The sequence below is a fragment of the Amphiura filiformis genome, chromosome 9 (assembly GCF_039555335.1).
Source record: "Amphiura filiformis chromosome 9, Afil_fr2py, whole genome shotgun sequence".
Lineage (NCBI taxonomy): Eukaryota > Metazoa > Echinodermata > Ophiuroidea > Amphilepidida > Amphiuridae > Amphiura > Amphiura filiformis.
The window spans coordinates 7,397,142-7,419,991 of record NC_092636.1 but is presented as its reverse complement, the minus strand read 5'-3'; the positions used below and the strand labels follow the sequence as shown (position 1 = coordinate 7,419,991).

The window sequence follows — 22,850 nt, the reverse complement described above, 5'->3', positions numbered from 1 at the left end:
GCGTACGGTGAAATACCAATAGCCCGTCGCTCACCAACGGAGTATTAAGTTGTAGGGAAAAAATCTTTATAATACATGGTGTCGACACTGTGCCCCGTGCAACTATAAATGTGACCCATCACATCGAAACAGACCACCTCGCGGCAGAAATGAAAATGGAGATTTAAACACTATATAGGATAAACTGCTTCTTTTTAGCTTGAAAATGACACCTTACTTGTTGAAATCAGATACAGTAAAAATGTTTTATGAGGCAAAACAAGCTCAGAATTCTTTTTATTTTCTTTATATTTGTCCATCTTCTTTCATTGTTACATATCTGCCAATGAAGCTAGCCGCGAAGTGGTCTGTTTCGATGTGATGAGTCACAAATTCCGTATTATGTTAGTCATGCACCAGCATGGTTAGATTGGTCATCCAACCAAACTCTAAAACTACCAGTTCAGTCAGATATTGGGCAGGGGGGGGAAGGAGGATTATGGCCTGTTGACTAACTGAATACTACTATCACGGATTCAGGGAAATATGATTGCCCAAATACGCAAATTAACGTGGTGTAGGGATTTTTTGAGCATCTTCGCTAGAAATATAAAAACAAAGAGAAACATAGACATTCATTTGATCTGCGTCATTTCATTACAGACTGAAATCACTCTAAATGAATACCATACGAAGAAAAACATAAAATCTAAATTTTAGCCATATATATTCCAGTATCTATGGGCCGTTTTCGAGAAAATTTAGCTTTTGTAATAACCTCATGGAGTCAAAGTTCAATCACAGGTCCGGTTAATGTTGCTATGTAAGCGATCCGTTGAGTCTGTTGTTGAGACTGTAAATTGTGTCGATATCGATTACCCAGGCAGCAGACGACGTTCGCAGGAACCTGAATCTCGACCTACTCCCCTAAAATCTTTATCAGGTAATGAATACGGAGTCAATCACAAATGTTAGGGGACTAGATCGGGTTGGAGGGTATTGCGGATCCTTCATCCTGTTCATGTAGGGCCCTAGATCATAATTAGGCCTGTTATAAATCATTATTATATTACTTTTTAAAGGAGTTCTTGAATTCTATCTTATTTATTTATTATATTCATAATCCAGGGTAGCACAATTCAGCCAAATAGCTGGTCAAACATGCGGCCCTGCGATACATTTACACAACATTAAAATGCAACAATTATCAACATGCAATTTATATAGAATAGGCCTAGCCGGACTGTTACAGTAGGCCTACAACTATTTAGGCCCTATACAAAATTAAAATACAGAAATGCATACAATTTTCAAAGTAAATAAAACACATCATTAACAAGTACATGCTCAGAATCTTGGATTCTATACCTATACCTCCAAATCAGTAGGCCCAGGCCTACTCCCTGTAGAAGTATTAACCGGAGGTGGAGGGGGGTACGGGCCATGAATAGGCCTAGGCCTATATAGGGTCATAAAAATATGGGGGAAGGGCGATTTTGCACTAAAATAGGAGGTCTTGATAGCCTATTTGGGATTGGGACTAGGCCTATAATTGGCCTAGGCCTAAATATTGTTTGAAAAATTAGTTGATTGACAATCAAAAGGCCTACAAAACTTTCGCGCTCTCCAAATGGACTTTAGGCTTAGGCCTAAGGGAACAAAAGAGACCCGTAGGCCTATTATAGTTCAGATGTTTAATTATATAGGCCTAGGAATATAATTAAACACCTGAACTTTGTGGGAATCTAGGTCTATTATAGGCCTAGCTAGGCCTATAGGGGCCTAATAATTAAACGGGAATTAAACGCATGAACTTTGTGGAATCATTTGTGCGCGGAAGGGGTGTCATAACAATTTTCAACCAGAGATAGGGAGTTTCATGGGGCCGAAATTTTTTTTAACCGGTCATTGTCTCTGGTCACTGACACATTTTGGGATTTTGGGCCAGAAATTGTGCAATTTGCTCATAGGGCCATTGCATTGTATTTGAACGATTTATAAAAGTAATCTATAGGCCTAAGCCTACCACTCATGTCCCCTCTCCCGGTGTGGATGAAAAACTGATAATCTAAATCTCAAAAATGGGGGCCGAGCAAAACATAGGCCTATTGCAACGTTTCCGTACTGTTATAGGTGCCATGCCCCATAAATGTATGCCAAAAGTTTCCCCTTCATTTCAACCTGCATATAATTTTGCCCCCCCCCCTTTTTTTTTCTTGCCAAACAAACCCCACCCCCTCCATTTTATCCTCCCCAGGGCTCATAATTGCACAGAGCCCCTAACCATTAATTTGTTTGTTATTTCTACTTGGAGCGATGTATTAAGTAATTATCATAATCGGCTCGGGTATCGGGAGAGAGGAAGATTGGGATGGGGACAAGTTTTGCCGAGAATAAGTTTGGTATAGGCCTATGAATATTAAGGGATGGGGTATGAACGTTTGGACAGTATTTATTTTGGGACATTAGAGCACATCAGACATCGAACTGCATTCTGAATACGAAGAATTTCTGATATCAAATAATTTTGATTTTTTGAAATTCGCAATGTAATACACATTAATGGCAAATGATTAAAAATTGTAATTTAACAGTACTCGAAGTAAACTTTATAAATCTGATGATTTGTGCCCCCCCCATGGATTCATTCAGCGAAACCTGTCAAGCTTTTGGTTAAACAGGAGCCTAAATAAATTGAGTAAAATTAGGGGAAATTTGAGGTAAAAGTGCACAATTCTGGCTCAAAAGGATAATTTGGTGAGAGCTTATCTAACATTAGTTCAAAACTATTTGAGCGGGTCACTGGGTGACAGCAAACAAAAAAGAGGGTCGGTCATTGGGTGAACATTAATTGAAAAATGTGGGTCAATAAGCCACACATCACCGTCACCTATTTCAGCGAGTGCCCCCATATCAGTGATTGTCCCCCGCATTGTTCTACAAAATATTAAAGCGGCTCGTGCATTGATTTGAAAGGCCTACAACAAAATCATATCTAGTGATTAACCTCTAACATGTCTAATTTTGGAGAGTTCTACTAGCCATGAGACAATTACTATTAAAGATCTGTAACACATGCTTTTTTTATTAATATTATTTATTGTTCACATTGTAGCTTTTCATGATTTTTACAAATTACAACAAGTATAACATATTTTATTATTGTATGTACACTAGAAAAATTTTAATAATGCTAAAACCAGATTCGAAATAATTATTCTTACAGACCGAAAATTGAAAAAAATTGAAATGTCAGATAAAAATGCAATTATTGGAAAGCCTGACACTTGACTGTTTCAGTCTCCCATTTGTTTTTTATCAGGCGAGATACAATACATGGCAGACTGGTTTGTGTGGTGCTGGGACCATGTATCAAAATGATTGGTACCATCAGTTTATGGATGAGTCTGACACATCAATATTCAACTTGAGATCCAAATAATTTGTAAATTAACTGCCATAAAAAGTCATAAACTAAACATTCTGAATTTCAAGAGTTTCCAATGTTGCATTTGGAAAAGGCAGGCTTTTCGATAAATATCCAAATTGACGGGTACCACATTTTGATGTAGTGTGGGCCCTGTTCTCACCAATGATCAAATCATCAACATTACTTCCAAACTTCTGTAGAGTTAGAACATCCAAGGCATCATCATTGATCACTAATCTTGCCGTAAAATGGAATGAACAGGACCAATGACATTGCCTTGAGGAACACCTTACACCACCATGAAGTAAGAGCAAGTCTTAATATGAAGTTGTAAGTTTTTTTTTTTATTTATACACTTGGATTTGCCTTTCAACATTTTGTAAATAGCTGCTTTTGCTGTTTGTTTTGCAACAGACTTGTAGTTGAGTCACTAAACTTGAGTCTTGAGTATTCTTGAGGTTGAGACAAGTCTTTTGGTCTGAAAATTGAGAAGAATCATAACATATTTAGTGAAGGCATAGACTTTGTGCTGAAATGCATATTTTCCAAACTTGGACTTTTCAACTACAAAAATTGACATAAGGCACTATAAATGGTACATCACAAACATTTATACAATGTATTTTCATTTTGAAAACATTTCGCAACCACATCAACTTACAGGTTTAATTTTAATTATTGCTACTACATAATTATCAGACTTGTACCTGTGTCCACTTCATTCAAGTCTGAGCCGAGCCCAGTCCATTTATATTCGAGTCAGAGCCAAATTCGGGTCCAAAAAAGCTATGACCTACACCGCACAGTTGACACTTCAAAAACTCAACCTATAACAACAATACAAACAACAACTAAATGTACAAAACAACCATGATAATTAGTAGAGAGGCCACATTTTTTGTACATTACTTTTAGACAAAGGTGCCAGCCAAGTTAGAATTAACCATTAGGCTGACGAAAAAAGAAACCCTGTTCTACGGGCGAACAGACCTTTCAAGTAGGGTCGGTCGGTCTGCCTTTTTTCATTTTTATTTTTTGGAAATGACCCACAAAATCACCAAGCTCTTTAAATAATTTGCAATTTGAGAAAATACAAAAAAAACCCAAATTTTGTTCCTGAAATTTCTGAAATTTGGGCGGCATTCATTTGTACAAGAAAAAAATTGTCCCCAATTTGTTCAAAATCTGTGTCGGTCGGGCCCGTAGAACAGGGTTTTCTTTTTTCATTGCCTTAGAGACTCATCCTTCTGTTTAACCCGGCTGGCATTTCCAAATGACCTGAGATATTTGGGTTGAAAAATATATATTCATATTTGTTATGGAGAATGCATGTCACATGTGTATTCAATATTTGTTAACAAAAAAAATGCATCTTTATATCTTGATGCAACATTTTGGGAGAAATGCATTATTTTGATGATTTTGCATAATTTTGACCAAAAAAATGAAATTTAATTTTTTTTAAAGATATTTGGTATGAATGTGTACATCAATAAAGTCAATAATGGCAACTTCCTGTAACCAAAGGTTTTTGACCTAAGACCTCTTGAAAATCAAATGTCAACATAAAATCGTTTTTGGCAGTTTTGCCATCAAAAATCAACTGAAAAATGGCGGGAAACATGGTTGCTATCCTAGGTTGCTATGGTAGCTGAACAACCTGTGACTTCTACAAATATCCTGAAATTGTGGTACCATTTTTAACATCAATTGTAATTCAAGCTTTTGTATAAATTGTAGGCCTATAGCAACAAAACAAATTTTTTGCAATTTTTACCCAAAAATTGCACTGGCAATTTACAGCCCAAAACAAGCATTTTATGCTGACCTTTGATTTGCAAGAGGTCATAGGTCTAAAACATATGGTTTCAGAAAGTAGCTACGATTGACTTCTTTGATGTACACATTCATATCAATACAGGTATACTTTTTATTTCAAACATCTTTAATTTTGTTTTTTCCATAATTTACCATTGTAAAATTAACTTTTTTGGGTCAAAATTGTACAAAATCACCAAAATAATGTATTTCCCCCAACTATTACATCAAGATATAGAGATGCAATTTTTTCATTAACAAATGAAGAGCTTTGTTTCAAAACCCCTTACATCCACTTGCCCATTTTGAGAATACATCAAACAATCATCAAAAAACCACTGATATATGCGGGTTGCAACAAAAGCAGTTTTTGGCGGGATGCTTGGGTAGGATGAGCATCCCGCCAAAAACAGCTTTTGTTGAAAAACACCTATATATCAGTGATTATTTTGATGATTTTTGATGTGTTCTCAAAATTGGGCAAGTGGATGTAAGGGGTTTTGAAACAAAGCTCTTCAAATATTGAATATATGTAGGGATGTAGCTACAGTGGGGGTGGTGGGTGGCACTGTGGCAGAGCCCACCACTCAGTTTTGGAGGACACCAGTCAGCTGCAACTTTAGCACTGGAGGCCAAAATTGCACTTTTTATTGGATTAGTCAAGAATTTGGTCCATTTTGGCAAAAAATTGCTAAATATGCAAGATTTTCATTAAATGCCACCCACAACAAAAACTATTCTAGCTACAACCCTGTACATATGACATGTATAATTCTCCACAGCAAATATGAATTATGAAGTTCATACTTAATTTAGTTTCAAAGTTAAAGCTATTTTAATATTCACATTTTTGGTAAAAATAGTACTCACAAAAACTGCTTTTTTCAACACAAATATCTCAGCCCATGTCACTTTTCAGAAATAACAGCCAGGTAAAATGATAAGATCGGAGTATGTAGATACATTTTAACACCATTTAGAAGCATGAAAACCTCAAAATCACTGGCCTCTCTAAATCTTAAATCATAGGACTTGTTATTGTGGCCTGCCTGCTATTATAGGCCTATGTAAAAGTGTTAAAATCCAAATAACCAGCCCAAAGTGGTCTCTCTTTACTAAATAGCTTGACACACACAAAAATTATGTGAAACCATAAGCCCTACTACTACAGTCATGATATGTATAAACTCACAGATAGATGCAACCAGGCCTGCATTAGGTTGTGCACATGAAAGGCAATGTATTCAGAGGGAACTAAATTACAGAAAAAGATGCAAATAATAATACCGTAACCACTCGGGTATAAGCCCACCCCCTAGATGGGGCAATTTCACTTCAAAAAATGCCTAAAATGGGTAAAAATGGGTGTGGGCTTATAATCGAGGAGCCCCGGAGGGGCTATAGTAGTTAATTTAAAAATAAGAAAAATCTTCCCCATTTGTACACAAATGCCCAATGTATCAGTAAATTCTATCATCTTTGTCAATTTTTTTAAAATTTTAAGTATGGAATGTTAATTTTAACAATTTAAATATTTGTTCTAAATGTGAAAGAAATCATTGATATGATTTAAGAACTAAGCCAAAATGACTACTGGGCTTATACCCGAGTGCATCCTTGTAACTTGTTCCCGAATGGTTTGAAAAATAGGGGTGGGCTTATAGCGAAGGTGGGCTTACCAGTGGTTACGGTAATATAACAATTAAAATTCACCTTTCACAAAATATCAATAGAAAATGTATGCTGAAGACTGAAGTTCAAGTTTGCCATTTTATTCAGCAAATATTCAGTTTACTTTTTGCCAAATTTATTGCCTGAAAATTAATTTGTTAAATGTACACATTATAGGTCGAAAAAAATGTTGGTTCTCGTCCCCGCCAAATTGTTTAATTTATTTTTTTAAGACTTCGGAATGCTTTAGGAAAATGTTTTAGGTACAAACAAGTTTACTATAGAGAACAAGGATCACTTCCAAGTTTTTTTGTGGTACTCACTCTAGTGGCCGGGTTTGTCCCTCAGAATCTCACATTTGAAAAAAGAAAGAAACAGGGCCTCCTCCTTTCCTCAAGCACTGTTGGAAAAGACAGAAAACTACTAACAATGCTAATTTTACATTGAAGAAAACTAAACACCTCCCTCCCTGACCCTCATCAATTCATGAAAATCCTCTGGACGAGAACCAAAACATTAATTTTATATGGCCAAGTTACAATATTCATTTCTATCTCAAATTACATGATATGAAAGACAGAGGATGTAACAGTTCATTGGCTTAGGAAGATTTTCAACATGGGGGGGAGGCTGAAACTTGTTTGCCACACTGGGGGGTTTCGCAGTCAGAAAATTGCGCAAAATATAGGTCACAAAGACCCATTTTCCCTCTATTTTATCACAATGTTTTAACTTCACCTAGGATTATTGCGGGCTGAAAGGTATTCCAGCCCCGCACTAAATTTATTGAGGGGCTGAGTCCCCAAGCCACCCCCTTCCTAAGCCTATGTAGTTCATGAATGTGTTACTAGTACAGTGTAGTATATCACAGACATAATGTATTATACTTTGTACTTAAGATCATACTTTTTATGATACCAATTCCAAACATCTTGGACAAAAGTGCAGTGCATAGTGAATGAGTGATTTCACTGATTTGTGAACAGACACCTCTAAATGAACGGTCTAGTAGGTACATATACATACATGCATCACAGTACTACCAGTGCAGTGCCCTAATAAGTGTACATATAGCTCAAGAAACCATTAAAACCATGTATTTATAGATGTGGAAATAATGTTACATTATGAAATGCAGCTGAATTAGAGCCACTGAAATGACTGAATACAAGTTGGGTCAGGGGCGGATTTAGAGGGGGGGGGGCGCACCCGGTGCGTGCCCTCTAAATTTTGCAGAGCGGCGCCTGACTTCATGTATTTTTGCATTTTGAGCGGCGCTTGACTTGGCTCTAGCTCCCTCTATTGAAAATTCCTGGATCCGCCCCCGAGTCGGGTCAAATGGTCTTAGAGTCAAGTCCGAGTCACCAGAATCTTGAGTGAAATCATTGAAGTCTCGAGTCTCGAGGCAAGTCATTTGGAGTCGAGTCGAATCCAACTCAACTCAACTCCAATGACTCGACTTGTTACAAGTCTTTTTTAGCAGTGCTTGTTCCCATTCAAAACAAACGAAGTTTAATGTTTATGTTTAGGAAAGAGAACCATAATCTTTAAACTGATTTCCAATTGTAGATCAGCGTTGTGGGTTGATTTGATCTTGGGCAACTAATGTCATAGGTGACTTCCACTCTGGTACGATATCCAATTGCCAGGAGTAGATGATGCTGGGGGGGCACAATTTTTCCGGGCCATCCGTCTCTGGTTTTTGTTTGTTGCTGTAGGCCAGTTTCTTCCAGACGTGCAAGTTCATATTCTGTAAAATGAAATAATTAAAGACAATACTGTGATACTTGTAATATTTGGCTATTCCAGTTGAAATCCATACACCCCTATGGAAGATATAGGTCACCAATTCAGGTAACCCTATTTGAAATTCACACTCCTTGTGTGCCTCGTGGAAGATTAAAGTACGGTAATAATCAGGGGTGTGAGTGACCACAGATAAAAGAGTCTCAAAATTCTGAAATTTGGAAAGCTCCTATAGTTTTGTACCGAGGAAGTGCAGAAAAAGAAATAAAAATAAAGATCAAAAAGTCTGAATAATGCGCAATTTCAATCATAGATTCTTATTTGCTCCCATACAATGTTAGTTTTCACTGATCACATATGTCCCCTTTTAACTTCGAGCCAACAAATGCGGTAAAACAAGGAAAATTGCTATTTCATTATAGTGCCTGTAATTATCATCAACTGGAATAGCCCATTGCAACAGTAAGGGACCGTTCACAAACACTTGTTAAGGGGCGGCCTGATGCAAAAAGGGGGGGGGGGGCCTGACATTTTTGAACCTCCTAAGGGGGGGGCTGAAAAAATGACCACAAATTTTCCTGGAAAAATTTAGTTTATATGCTTTTCTATGGGGTTGACTCATAATTTTCATGTCATAAAGGAGGGGGGGGGGGGCCCTGAAATTTTTGAGGTCTGTAAAGGGGAAGGGGCCGAAAAATTTTCATGATGAAATTATTTTGCATCGGGCCCCCCTTACAAGTGTTTGTGAACGGTGCCTAAGCTTACAAGAATGTTTTAAAAGCTAAACAATATTGTCACATGGAGAGCACACAACAACATTTCTATTACTGCTGTTCGTTTGTATGTTGCAGTATTTTGCGGCTTTTGCACTAGCCAACCACTTGTCCTGATCATCACGTAAAATCTGGTATTTTGAACTAGGTGATGTGGACGGGCTGTCCACATCACACAATGCTACACCGCTTGTTCATCAATCGAATGAGGTGCCGAATTGATGGTGCCGAATTGATGATGACATACTTCAATTAGCAATCAGAACCCTATACTTCCTGTTTACATGCCAAATTGTTTGTTACAGGCCAGTACGCAGAATTTTTTTTTTTTTGGGGGGGGGTTGTGGATTTGCAAAAAGTGGACCAAAAGTTGGACCTTTTTTAACCAAAGATTAAAAAAGCATTGTAAATTGGGATTCTAGTGACTTTTCCAAATTGGGGGGGGGTGGGAAAAATGCTGTTTTGTCAAAATAAACATGTTGTTGCATCTTCCATTTATTTATTAGATGAAATCACAGTATTAACAAATGCCCAGTAAGCCCTTAAATCAAATTACGGTACAAATTACAAACTTATACTATCGAAAAATTATCAAATTCGTGGACATCGTGGAACATACTCTTTGCGTGGCTGTGCGTAGTAAGCAGTTGTACGCAGATAGCCTCGCTAATATGAGCAGCGTGAGAGTAGCGTTATGCTGCGGCGTGTAGTTAGCATGATTAGTCGTGGTGTAACAAGCGTAGTTGAATGTTCCACGATGTCCACGAATTTGATAATTTTGCTATAGTTGTACATACCAGGTCTTTGTGCTATTTGTTCACTCTGTAGAGTAGATCTATGTAAAATCACATTCTCCTCACAACTGTGGCATGTGGCTAAAGTAGTTGCATTCTGCAATAGTTCACACTAACCTAGCTGTTGGCAAAAGTACAAGAAACATGACTTCAGGTCAAGCTAAAAATCATAAAAAACAAAAACCTTTTTAGTCCTAGCCCAATTTTAATAGTCGTTGAGTAGACCAGAGTCAGCACCTATGTTAGGCCTATATAGATGTCATGACATGGGTCTAAAGAAATCCCAACTCACACTTGCGTAAATTCACATTAGGGTGTGCCAGTCACACAATACACAACACAGACGTTGTGTCCACGAAGCAGGAATCTCTAAGGTCTCTGGACTTAGGACCAGACTAAACCGGTTTTAGGGGGCCCCAACCGTCCAACTTCCCTCAGAGATAGACTAATTATAGCTTAATAAACGTGTATCACTTGTTGGGAGTGAAATTGTACAAAAGAATGCATGCGTACTGAGATGTTGATGCGTCTAATGCATGAGCCCCAAGGGGAGTGCATTAGACGCATCAACATCTCAGTACAATTGCATTAAGTGACTAAAAAATCCTGTGATTTTTGTAATTTTTATACCAAATTGTCATTAAGATGTTGGAAAATACAAACAAATTTTATATAAATGCCTCGACCAAAGAAAAATGAATGCGTCCGGAAGCACTGCTGCCAGCGTTTGCGAGTCGTGCCCTTACAATTATACAATATTTATGCACAGCTAGTAATTGTGTTCTGTTTTCAAATTAAAAGAAGAAAATGTGATGTAAACTGAATTAAAAAAGTGAAAAGTGATGCGGTTATGAATGAGGTTAATGAATATGGGTATGCACGCGCACATATTTATGGGTAAGCACACATTTTTGTGTAGGGGGGTGCATGTGCAAGTGTTTGTTGACTATGCACACACAAGTGACTCCACTTTGCAGGTACGCACGTCCGCAAGTATTTGCGGGTACCCGCGCGCAAGTTGTTATGCTAGTGCTACTCACTGCAAGCAAAGTTAAAAAGGCAAGTCTAACATGCTATGCTAGAGAAATACTTCACTTTAGTTCAGAATCAGTCTTCAACACACCACTACATGTACTGTGGCTCAAGAGCCACGATTTATGGGCTGCAGGCAGTGACTTCTCATTTGAACTGTATGCGTCACATGCGTAGACTAGTACGGCCATATGCAAACGCATGTGTGTAGGCAATTGGATTGCATTTATTAACACTTGTGTGCATACAATGTACCAATAAACGCACACGTGTGTGCGTACCCATATTAACACTTGCAAACACATGCGCATGTGTACTGTACCCAAACATGATAAAACAGTTGCAAACGCATGTGCGTGCGTAGTTGCGTACCCATATGCCAAGCAATCTTCCGTTTCATGGTTTATTTTAGTCGAATGACGGAATCCCACCACTAGACTAGGTTAGGTATTTTATTCATTGTATAGTATAGCTATATACTTACTTACCGAACATTCATGTCAGAAGTACTGTCATCATGATGATGATCAGCCCATGCTGCCATGATCATGATGGCCATGTCCATGCTGATTTTTAAGCCATTTCAAATGCAGCCATCGATCGGCATCCTGGAATGGTCGGGGATCATGCATTGCCAGTCATTGCCATTGCAGTGCTGGTCTGGTGTGCAAACATGCAATGCATGTGTCGTAGAGTCTTCTTCCTGGTCTTCTTCTGACATGTCTGATTAGCATGATTAGTGTATGAGTATCTGGAACTCTTGCAGTTTATATCTCAACTAACTTTATACACACAATCCATGCATGCATGGCATAAATAATGGGTACATTTCTGCACCCTTGGCCGGCATTACGTCCTGAAAGGATCCTGCTGAGTATCGACGTAAACGTAAACCCCCGGCGTAAACCGTAAAATGGAAAGTCGCCACTGCAATTCACGCAATGATTGCCAATAACAATGTAATGTTTTACATGCATGACAGCTCGACAGTCATGTACTTGCAATTGCATGTCATTGAATTGTATGTGAAAATTGTCAGTTGCCGGTTCGCTTTCTGCAGTGATTTGACGACCTTTTATGGGCAAAATCTCTCAAAATCAAAGAGTTGCGGTGTGCCCATTTTGATCTATGTCCGAAAATCTTTACATATACGAAGTTTTAAGTCATGAACATCAGGCAATGTTGACTTTTTTTTGGAATTTAAAACTGTGTTTTCCGACGACAAAATGGCGGCGTTTTTGCCAGAGTTTTTCCGATCCAGACCGGCCTGGCAAAATCTGATCACGATTATCGATTAGGACCAGGGAATAAATAAAGGGTTGCCAGTCATCAAGAAATCCTCCGTCCCCCCCTGATATTGGGCCGGTTTGTGGAGCGCCCTCTCTAGGTCGCATTTTTCAATATGACTAGACTGGTTCGATCGTTACATGCATAAACTGGTTGTGCACTACGCGTGCTTACTTTATAACATTTTATCCAGGTCCGGAGTCGACATAATACTATGTTACTTGCAAGTTACCATAAATCCATCATTGATTGCCTGGACTACATAATATGTGCGTATTCATCATCATCATCATGACTCTCCCCTTTTCATCAAAATAACTAGTCTGCAGAAAAACACTTTTCTAATCAAATTATTTAAATATTTATTCATGGTTGTCTGCTTTGATAACAGTGTCCCGACAACCATATAAGCATGGATCTGATAGCAAGTATTTCTCCAGAGGGTCTAGGTTTTACATAAATCCAATTTTTGCATTAGTTTTGTCAATATTTTCTTGCATTTAGCTCTCTTTAGATTTGTCACTTATTGTATCGTCGTATTTGTTGTAGAGCATTTAATAGAGTTCTTGAATTGAATTGATTGAAGTGTTTAGATTATATCAAGCAATACCTTCTAAGAACACTACCCTGTGAAATGACTGATACCCTTGATAATGTGTGGCCCGTTCCTACAAAATCCGGCTTAAACGTAGGCATACTTTTGAGAAATAGCATGCAAATGGTCTATGCAAATTTCTGAAATTGATTGATTGTTTGGATGTAGCTCCACACATCGTCATCGCCAGGTCAATAATTAGATTTGTACAGACGCAGCCTCTTTCACGCAAATCATAGAAAATATCCTTTTATTTTTGGTCTATGTTAAAACCTATTGTTGGACTTGCAGTTAAATATATGTGTTGAAATAATATGGTAATCTCTTGTCTATGCCTTGAACTTCTAGTATATGCTTTGAAGAAAAAAAAATCAAATTTTGCATGCGCAGATTGTAAAAATGAGTCATTATGGCAACGCTGCATTCGTAGTGATGATGAAACGTAGATTTTTATCGTAGGTTACAAGGTCGTGTGCTTAGCCTGAGTCGCTCGGCCTATCTCGAACAAAATTTTTGACACGAAGATATAGGGATGATGACGCTGTGCCCCATTATTACTGTTGTATGCGAGGAGGGACAAAACTTATGTAACACATTGTTCCTTTGACGCTAAAATTGATTTGCCGAAAGTGGGACTTTTTTTCAGACAAAGGGCTCGTAACTGAACCAGCAACATATAGTACAGTCATTGTGTTTTTGAGACCACAAAAGCAGAGGAAGTATAGAGAGTTGAAATCGATTCTCACACTGTAAAAATTTGACCGTAACTTTTACGGTAGAATACATGGCAACTAAGTTGCCAGCATTCTACCGTAAAAACGACGATTTTACATGTATTTCTCCGTATAATTAGCATAATTTTATCTACGGTATATTACCGTATAAGTACGGTAGAATGCCCATAATCCGGTATCAAATACGGTAAAAAGCATGTAAATTTTACGCTAAAATACCTGGGTAATCGTACATTACCGGGTGGACCATTGCCATGGTTGCAACGGCGCGGTGTGGCACTTGCTAGTGTAACAAGCTGAAATTTGTTCGTTTAGACTGCAACAAGGTGATTTGTCCAATTTTGTCATCTTCCAAGAGAGAACTACACCAGGAGTGCTCAATAGCTCATCTTAAGAAGGGTGAAATTGGACTCCGAAGATGACCGCGCTGGTGGTCTACCAATGAACTACGTACCCCCAAGACTAGGTTCCTGTGACCAGTCATTATCCGTAATGACATTGCACATCCCAGTTCCAGCAGTGCAAGCTCTGCTCAGCTGACTCTATCATAGCTGAAGGGTCTGCTAGGTAATAACGGGGCATTGACTTAGCACGCTGGTTTACGCCACTCATACCAGCTGTTCCTAGCCTGAAAGTAGGATGGAGTGCCCAATCTCTGATGATGGTTTAATTAAAGCCATGTATTATAACATTTCTGTAAAAATAGATTAGTATTTATTTTCCATAAAATGTTAGCTTTTACTGTCAGATATGTCCCCTTTAAATTTTGAGCCGAACAAGTGAGGTAAATAATAGAAAATTGGAATTTACTACTAGCGCCCATACATGTTACTCCCGCGGTTGTAATACGGTACGATCCTCTGGGTGTGTGTGTATGTGTATCCCGCACGCCGTGTACGTACTTATACGTGTTCGACTAATAATTTCAATCGTAATAATAAAACGCCGGTTCCATCGTTTTATTCAAAATCTCGGATTTTGACAAAACTACAGCAGCTAAAGTCTTGATTTTTGCAGAGTATCTTTATTGACTAATGTACATTACAATCGTGTAAAAACCAGAATTTAAATTTTTTTGAGGGCGTTCTCCTCAGCAAATGTTATAATATGGCTTTAAATCCTGAGGGAAGCGGGACGGTTGGGCGCCCTTAAAAGCGGTTTAACCCACCAGAGACTGGTCCTAAGTCCAGAGACCTCAGAGATTCCTGTTTCGTGGACGTCTGAGGATGTCCTTTTGAGCTCGCTGCACTTGAGCTTGTGTGTACGCAGGTGCTCGGGATCATTTCAGTTCATGTCAGCACTGGAATATGCTCTGGGGGAAGCGGGACGGTTGGGTGCCCTTAAAACCGATTTAACCCACCAGAGTCTGGTCCTAAGTCCAGAGACCTCAGAGAATTGATTGATACCTACCCAAGACAAGAAGATATGCAGTTCAAGAAATACTTCCCAAGACACCTTCAAAGAGGCATTATAATGGAGTGCTCATCTGTATAAGGGTGAAATAAGGCTCCGAAGGTGACTGCGCTGGTGCTCTACCAATGAATTACTTCTCTGTGATATATTCAACTGTTTGAGAAATTTTATATTATTATTATGAAAAGAACACGCATAGCCCATTCATCTCAGACCACGGTGCTGTACACTGGCTATAGAATATTAAATCACAAGTCAACAGCTATACAACTTTCTATATCTGCGTCAATAATAGAATATTGATTTGAATGGAATTGAATTGAATACATTTTCTAAATCTGAGTTTGTACACTCATCACCGAGCGATCTAGCGATCGGTTTCTAGCCAATCAGATAGGACTCCTTTTCTTGCGTTCGGAAAGGCGAGCTATCTTATTGGTGAAATACCAATCGCCCGTCGCTCGCCAACGGAGTATTAGGACGTGATTCATTTCAGGGAAAAATAATCATTTAGAGGCTGTCGACACTGTGCAGGACTTAGGCCTACTCCGATTGTCAATAATTGTGTTAAAGCCGCAGAATGAAACACCAGATGTGAAACAGTAGTCTAAAACATTTAGTCCTCATGATGCAGTCATGTCTACAGTAGAATTCACCACGACCTTTGCATGACTTAAACCCCATTAAAAGCTATTAAACCAAGATAACACTCATTGAAAACCAATGAGGTAGAAAGGATAGAGTGCCCTGCTCGCCGAATCAGTGAAGCAGGTTTGGGTCCCGGTTTGGGTGCTGTATAGATCACAAAGTTGAACAAATCATGTATTAAAACGCATTAAATTTCCCAGTATACCATTGTCTTTATCAAAAAATTGCTGAATTATAAAGGCAAACACGCCTGAATCTGGTATTTCATCAGTGTTGCCACGCTAAACAACTCTACCGCTTTACGAAATTTCGCCTTCAGTCGCCGTTCCTGTAGCGCTGCATGGCAACGGGCGAATGAACTAGATTTAGGAGCGTGCTTGCCTTTATTATTCAGCAATTTTTGATAAAAAATGGTACACAGTAAAGTTGAATATGCTAAAACAAGTAATTTATTTATTTTTATTAATCCATACATGCTAGAGTAAATTCAGTTTCCATTTTAGTTGTATTTAATGCTGATTTTGTTAGGTCCCTTCATTTCATAATGGCTTATTCAGTGTGTGATTGTCAATGAAACGGCAACGTACCAGCTCGAGCTCAGCGATCTATGTTTTTCTACGTCATTGTTGAAAACAGCTCAACTGATTAAATCATATCTTCTCTGGTTAAATACACACACCATATGTTTCTGCTTTACACGTACAATGGAGCAATGAGCTGGTATTATAAGCTATTATAGTTTCAGTTGGGTGAACGATTATAAAGCGAACGCTAGAGAACAATTCTGTGTGCGCTTTTGTTTACGAAATGAGACAATACGTGCTTATTGTTAACCAGCGTTCTTGAAAATGAGAAGCATGGTGGTTTGCAGACTTAACACGGTTTGGAAATAATTTCTTCATATGTGTTGGTGTTATCTGTCGTTTACATATCCTTCCTAAAACACCAAAGTACGAATATTTCCAAACATCTAAATTAGCTAAAAATTTAGGACATCTTACAAAACTATATTTTCTAGAATATTAGAAGAGTACTTTTAATATTGGCCGGTTATTTTTCACACAGCGACGTTAACTAGGCAAATCCCCATACTTCTAACGTACGCTATTTGTAGAGGTCACGCGTCAATGGTAAGAGCACTGTGTATTGTGTATAGGAAAACGGACAGTAACTGCAGTATGTACTATGTAGCACATTGTAGGGCGAATTGGGTGGCCTAGCTGGAAACCAAACCCAAACTGTAAGACTATCCACGTGCTCCAGGTGAAATTTACATCTACTCGTGTTGCTCTCTTGACATTTCCCTGGGAAACAAGAAATAGCAATTTGTGACTTTTATATTAAGGCGTTGTTTGATGAAAAAAAAACTAGATAAAAATTCTTTAAAAAAGCTAACCAATATATTATTGTATTCCAAGGTGACCTTTATCACAAGATATCATTTCATCAAATGACAGCTAGCTCAAAAACACTTAAGCTTAAGAAAATTGATTGACAACGTAGATAAATGAAATCCTGCTATTCTGTAAACAGCATCTTCAGTTCATAACACATGCACTTTAAGATTCACCTCGGTGAGAATACTTTTTATCATTATTTAAGTAAATTATGACTATTAAATAATTTTTTACAAGAACCACTCTTTAAGGGGGTACTACACCCCTCGATAAATTTGTGTCTATTTTTGCATTTTTCTCAAAAACTAATAACACAGCGGTAACAAAAGTTACGTATATTATAGGGCCAAGGAATCCAATTACTACACTTGAATTTCAGTGACCCATGACAAGCGGTTCATTATTTATGATAAAAAAAGAGGTACCGCTAGGATGTACCTCATTTCCAATCATATACACTGAACCGCTTGCCTTGAGTCACTGAAATTTTAGTATGGTAATTGGATTCCTTGCCCCAATAATATACATAACTTTTTGTACCAGTGTATTATTATTTTTGAGAAAAATGCAAAATAATCACAAATTACCACAGGATGTAGTACCCCTTAATGTGGAGAAAATGCTACAAACTTGAAAACATGCGCGAATTTCTTCATTAACAGAATTCTAATTCTCGGGAAAAGCTTGTGCTTTTCCATTTAATACACCCACATGCACCTAATGGTAAATATAATACTGTGCATGCTGTATGAGAACAACTAGCGATGGATATCCACATATTTTATCCTTATGTTAACCTCGATGATCAACTTACTCCTGATATTTTCAACACGCAATCGTTTGGAATGAATAAATAGATGATACACAGCGTCATCAGCGTCTTCGTGTCAAAAATTGCCGTGATAGTACGGCGAATCCTCTCGTTTTTCAACAGCTACGCATGGCGATTTTGTCCGAGATAGGCCGAGCGACTTAGGCTAAGCATACCATTTACACGATATGAGATTCCACAGAGCCTGCCACAGAGTTTCTATTCTATGTTTTTACGATTTGCGTATGATCAGTATCCCATATGATATTGCTATTACAAGGGTATTGCTATTACAAAGGTAAAACCCAGGTTTTATTTCCAATACACTAACTGGAAATGCAATACACTAATTAGCAGGGACTGCTGTTTGCTGTGGATATATTTTACTGCATTAAGAAGAAGAAGAAGAAGAAGAAGAAGAAGAAGAAGAAGAAGAAGAAGAAGAAGAAGAAGAAGAAGAAGAAGAAGAAGAAGAAGAAGAAGAAGAAGAAGAAGAAGAAGAAGAAGAAGAAGAAGAAGAAGAAGAAGAAGAAGAAGAAGAAGAAAAGAAGAAGAAGAAGAAGAAGAAGAAGAAGAAGAAGAAGAAGAAGAAGAAGAAGAAGAAGAAGAAGAAGAAGAAGAAGAAAGAAGAAGAAGAAGAAGAAGAAGAAGAAGAAGAAGAAGAAGAAGAAGAAGAAGAAGAAGAAGAAGAAGAAGAAGAAGAAGAAGAAGAAGAAGAAGAAGAAGAAGAAGAAGAAGAAGAAGAAGAAGAAGAAGAAGAAGAAGAAGAAAGACAATAAGAGGTTTTAGTTTATTTTACAATCAAATCAAAAATATAATTTGGAACAAAAAAATATTTTAACCTAATTCATCACTAATTTCAACAATGTATGAAGTGTTGTTTACCCAAACCAAAAGAGATTTCCAATAATTGGTCTTTTAACAAGATAATACATATAACTTGTAGTTTTGTACTGCGTGTGGAAATATTAAAACTATTGCTCTTAAATTGACGTATTTTACTTTCTTGCGATATCGCAATGGAGTAGTTTGCAGTCACGATGCAGTGCGGCAACGCACCGCATCGCAAATGCGGTGTAGTATGAACGGACCTTAAAGGCAATAGCTGCCATGCAGACAATGTGCATTCTAGCTATTGCAGATATGCCTTTCTTGCACTCCACCTTGGAATTATCTGGCCTTTACATTCGTTATAATTGGAGACCGAATTAAAAAGACTACTTTGCCAATAACGAACTGTCAATCAGACCAAAATGCTGTACTGCGCAGGCCAGCAACCAATCACGCCGCGCCTTTGCACTGACGTCAGACGCAAACTAGTCTTTTAAATTAGGTCTTCAATTATTATATCCTTTACGCGAACGTTATGATGAAAGCATTGATATTACCTCTTCTCCCTGCCTGCCCCTACAAATAATAAAACAATTTTGGGACTCTAAGCTTAGGCTACTTTATAAAAGGCACTTTATTTATTTAATGCCCACGTGATCCATGTCCACCGGCCGCCATACGAAAGACCACCATGTGATCAGTTGATGTATCAACAATGTAACCAATATCATTACTCATAAATTTATACAGCTATTTTATTACACATTGGTATCAACGGAAACTCTTACACTGGAGAGATTGCGATTTCCAAACGCCGTGATTGTACGCCCATCAATCTATTCAAAACCACTATCCTGTATCGAAGCGAGGTCGCGTATTAACCCAGTTTTGAAGATTTTGCACGTTCAAAATGAACGTGGAGCGAAATTTGTCCATTTCACAATATGTTAAAGGCAGTCAAGAATAATGAACATACGAAGAAAAGTCTAATTATTATTATGATCCTTTTTGTTTATAACAAATCATTATAATAAAACTACATTTGATCATTTATACGCGATGTTCATACGCAGAAATTTTCCATTGAAATGTTTGTGATCCTTTCCGTATAAAAAATGACATTGCGATTTCACATTTTGGACACCAACGTCGTATAAAACGCACTGGTCGCGTTGAATTATTCTGATTTTTACAGCATGTCGAGGTTCATGCAACGCGCCTAATTTTCACCACGAAAAAGCGTCATTTTGAAAGTAAAGTCATGATATATGGATGCATCGGACTTTAACCCTAACACCCTAAAATACCACGATGAAAAATTAAGCGCATGTGTGAATCCCAGGGTCTGCGATGACACAATCACCCTAAGTGTTATACCGTAAACGTTCGCCTAATGGCGCTCTTGGGTTCCTTAGCCCTGGGGTAAATTTCATGTACAAATAGAGAGCTCACTCCTCTAAAAACCCCAACTAGAATTAAGGGTATGTGCCCTTATTTGCTGGTGTGATTTTTATGGGAAGGAACTTTAAGTATGTGTCTAAAATTCCAGTTATGTCAAGAGAGCCCACAGCGCCATTAGGCGAGCGTTTACGGTATGCTCACAGAATTGCTGCCCGGGCAGCGATAACCCGTGTAGCTACCGGTCCGTGATCGTGTGGTTGGCATGCGGGAGGTCAAAGGTTCGAATCCCGGGGTGCCAAGTGACTTCTTTGTTCATCTTCTCTCCTTTTTCGTATCTTCTTTAACTTCCGATATCAAAAATCAGGGTTAAGTGTTAGGGTTAATCTACCAAAATAGTTGTTTTTTGGCAACATGCTGAAAGTAGGCAGAGGAACCAGTGACCATTAAATTTTCAATCGCATCGCCCTCTAGTGACCAGATCAGATGCTAGTCTTTGTTCCAGTCGCATTATTCTCCTTCGTGACGAATGAGCACAATCCAGCTTGGAACCGAAACTATTTAACGCCGTTTTGAACGTCGTATAAACGCACCGTCCACGCATCACGTATGTAACATCGCAATATACTAACACTACGAAGTTGCAAATCTTGTCAGACAAGTCGCATCTCCATAGCTGACTTGCTGTCTACATTGTCTAGAAGCTCGCCCATCTGGGCACGCACACCGACATCGCCCGGTTAATAATTACATTATACAACCAGAGACACTGAAATGAATACACGGGATCGACACACGTAAATGTGCTATGCACGATTGATATTCAGACGATAAATCTTTGGATACCGGGGTGGAAAATGATGAATATCTCCCGTAAATGATTTGGTATAAAGAAACCAGATGTGGTTCCTTTCACTTGAATATATATTTTGAACAGATATGATAGTCGTTAGTTTGCGCTTTGAGAGAGTAGCTTGCGTCTTGAGCTGAAAAAGTGACCAAAATTCAAGATTTTAAATAGCGCAGCGTAGACCCTCGTGGAGGTAGTCTCGGGCCAGACTGTATGTGGCTATCACGAACATACAGGATCGACGAGTGTCAGACCGACTGACACAAACTGGCTGTGTAGGAGACTATCGTAGAGGCAGTCTATAAGCAGATGACAATGGCGAATGTATTGTGATGTGCCCTGAGTAATTTAATTTGATGATTTATCTTTGTTTACAAAGTTACATGAGTGATGACATTTTGGGAATTCCCTCTCAAATTGAGCAAAACAAGTTGAATCATATCTAATTTGGAATATTTGGAAACCCCCTGAGGTTGTAAAGTGAAGATGACATCATATATGGGATTCCCCTCAGGAAGTGATGTAATGGGATTTCCCCTCAGGAAGTGATGTAATGAGAAAGGTTAATGTTATAATTAAGGCTTGGGAATTCCCACAATCACATTGACTATTAATATTTCAGCTGCTTGGTATATAAGAAAAGGTAAACATATTTCTTCACAGTTTATAGTGTTGATCTGGGCTAGCTAGCTAATATGCTTACAGTCCAATTCCTTCAAAGAAAGGAAATTTGCAAACCAGAAATATTTTATGTAGTCAAAGTACTACTATTTACCAGTGGTGTCGGAGAAGATCTAGAATACGTCAAAGAACGTACTTCTTCCAAGAAAGGAATATATATTCTTCTGTCGACTTGCTGAAGTCTGGTGTTTTGATTCAACGCAACTGTCAAAATAAGTGGGGACAACTGCATCGCAGTCCTGCTTCCTGAAGATATTGTGTGAAAGGTGGAAATAGCACCAAGTTTGGAGAAAGCAGCGCAAGGAGTTTAGTATTGGAGAACGGCGCAAAGAGTAAAGTGATTTGGAGAACTGCGCAAGGAGTTTAGCATTGGAGAACGGCGCAAGGAGTTTAGTATTTGGAGAACTGCGCAAGGAGTTATAAACGCGTTTGGAGAACGACGCAAGGAGTTTAGTACTTGGGAGAAAGTAGCACCATTTTCGTATGAGGATTTTATACGCAAGGATTTATAAACGCAAGTGTACAATGGATTTCGCTGATTTTCGCAGGACAAGTGAGTAAGAATATATTACATCAGTCGTCCAGAACATTGCAAGAACTTTATGATCACCAAGAAGAAGAATGCTGGCTAAGTACTAAATAGATAAAGAGTGATTATATTTGATTATTGTGTATGTGCATTTGTTGTCATATATTATACCAATCATAACGTGCTTTCAATTAAAGACTTAGATTTTGTTAGCTTAATCCAACAGTGTATTTGTGTTGTGCATTCGTGTGAGTTCGGGTAAAAGGTGATTTTGGCCTTGAGTCAAGTACGACTCGTAACAGTATGCTCGCTGACCGTACAGAGGTCAGTCACAGGCTAATGTCATTAGCCTTAGTCGGATGTCCTTCAGCCCACTATGCATTTAAAAACTATTAAACAGGTGGGAACACAATGGCCATGCGTGGCTGTGGAT

At 38.3% G+C, this 22,850-nt stretch overlaps 1 long non-coding RNA gene across 1 annotated transcript; it reads right to left on the bottom strand.

Moving 5' to 3' along the window:
- Window positions 1–6,921: 6,921 nt before the first annotated feature.
- On the bottom strand, window positions 6,922–12,217 carry LOC140160569 (uncharacterized). Its single transcript, XR_011859993.1, has 3 exons — window positions 11,732–12,217; window positions 10,215–10,332; window positions 6,922–8,648 (listed from the first exon to the last, which is right to left on the bottom strand). It is a non-coding gene; the product is annotated as an uncharacterized lncRNA (long non-coding RNA).
- Window positions 12,218–22,850: the final 10,633 nt, after the last annotated feature.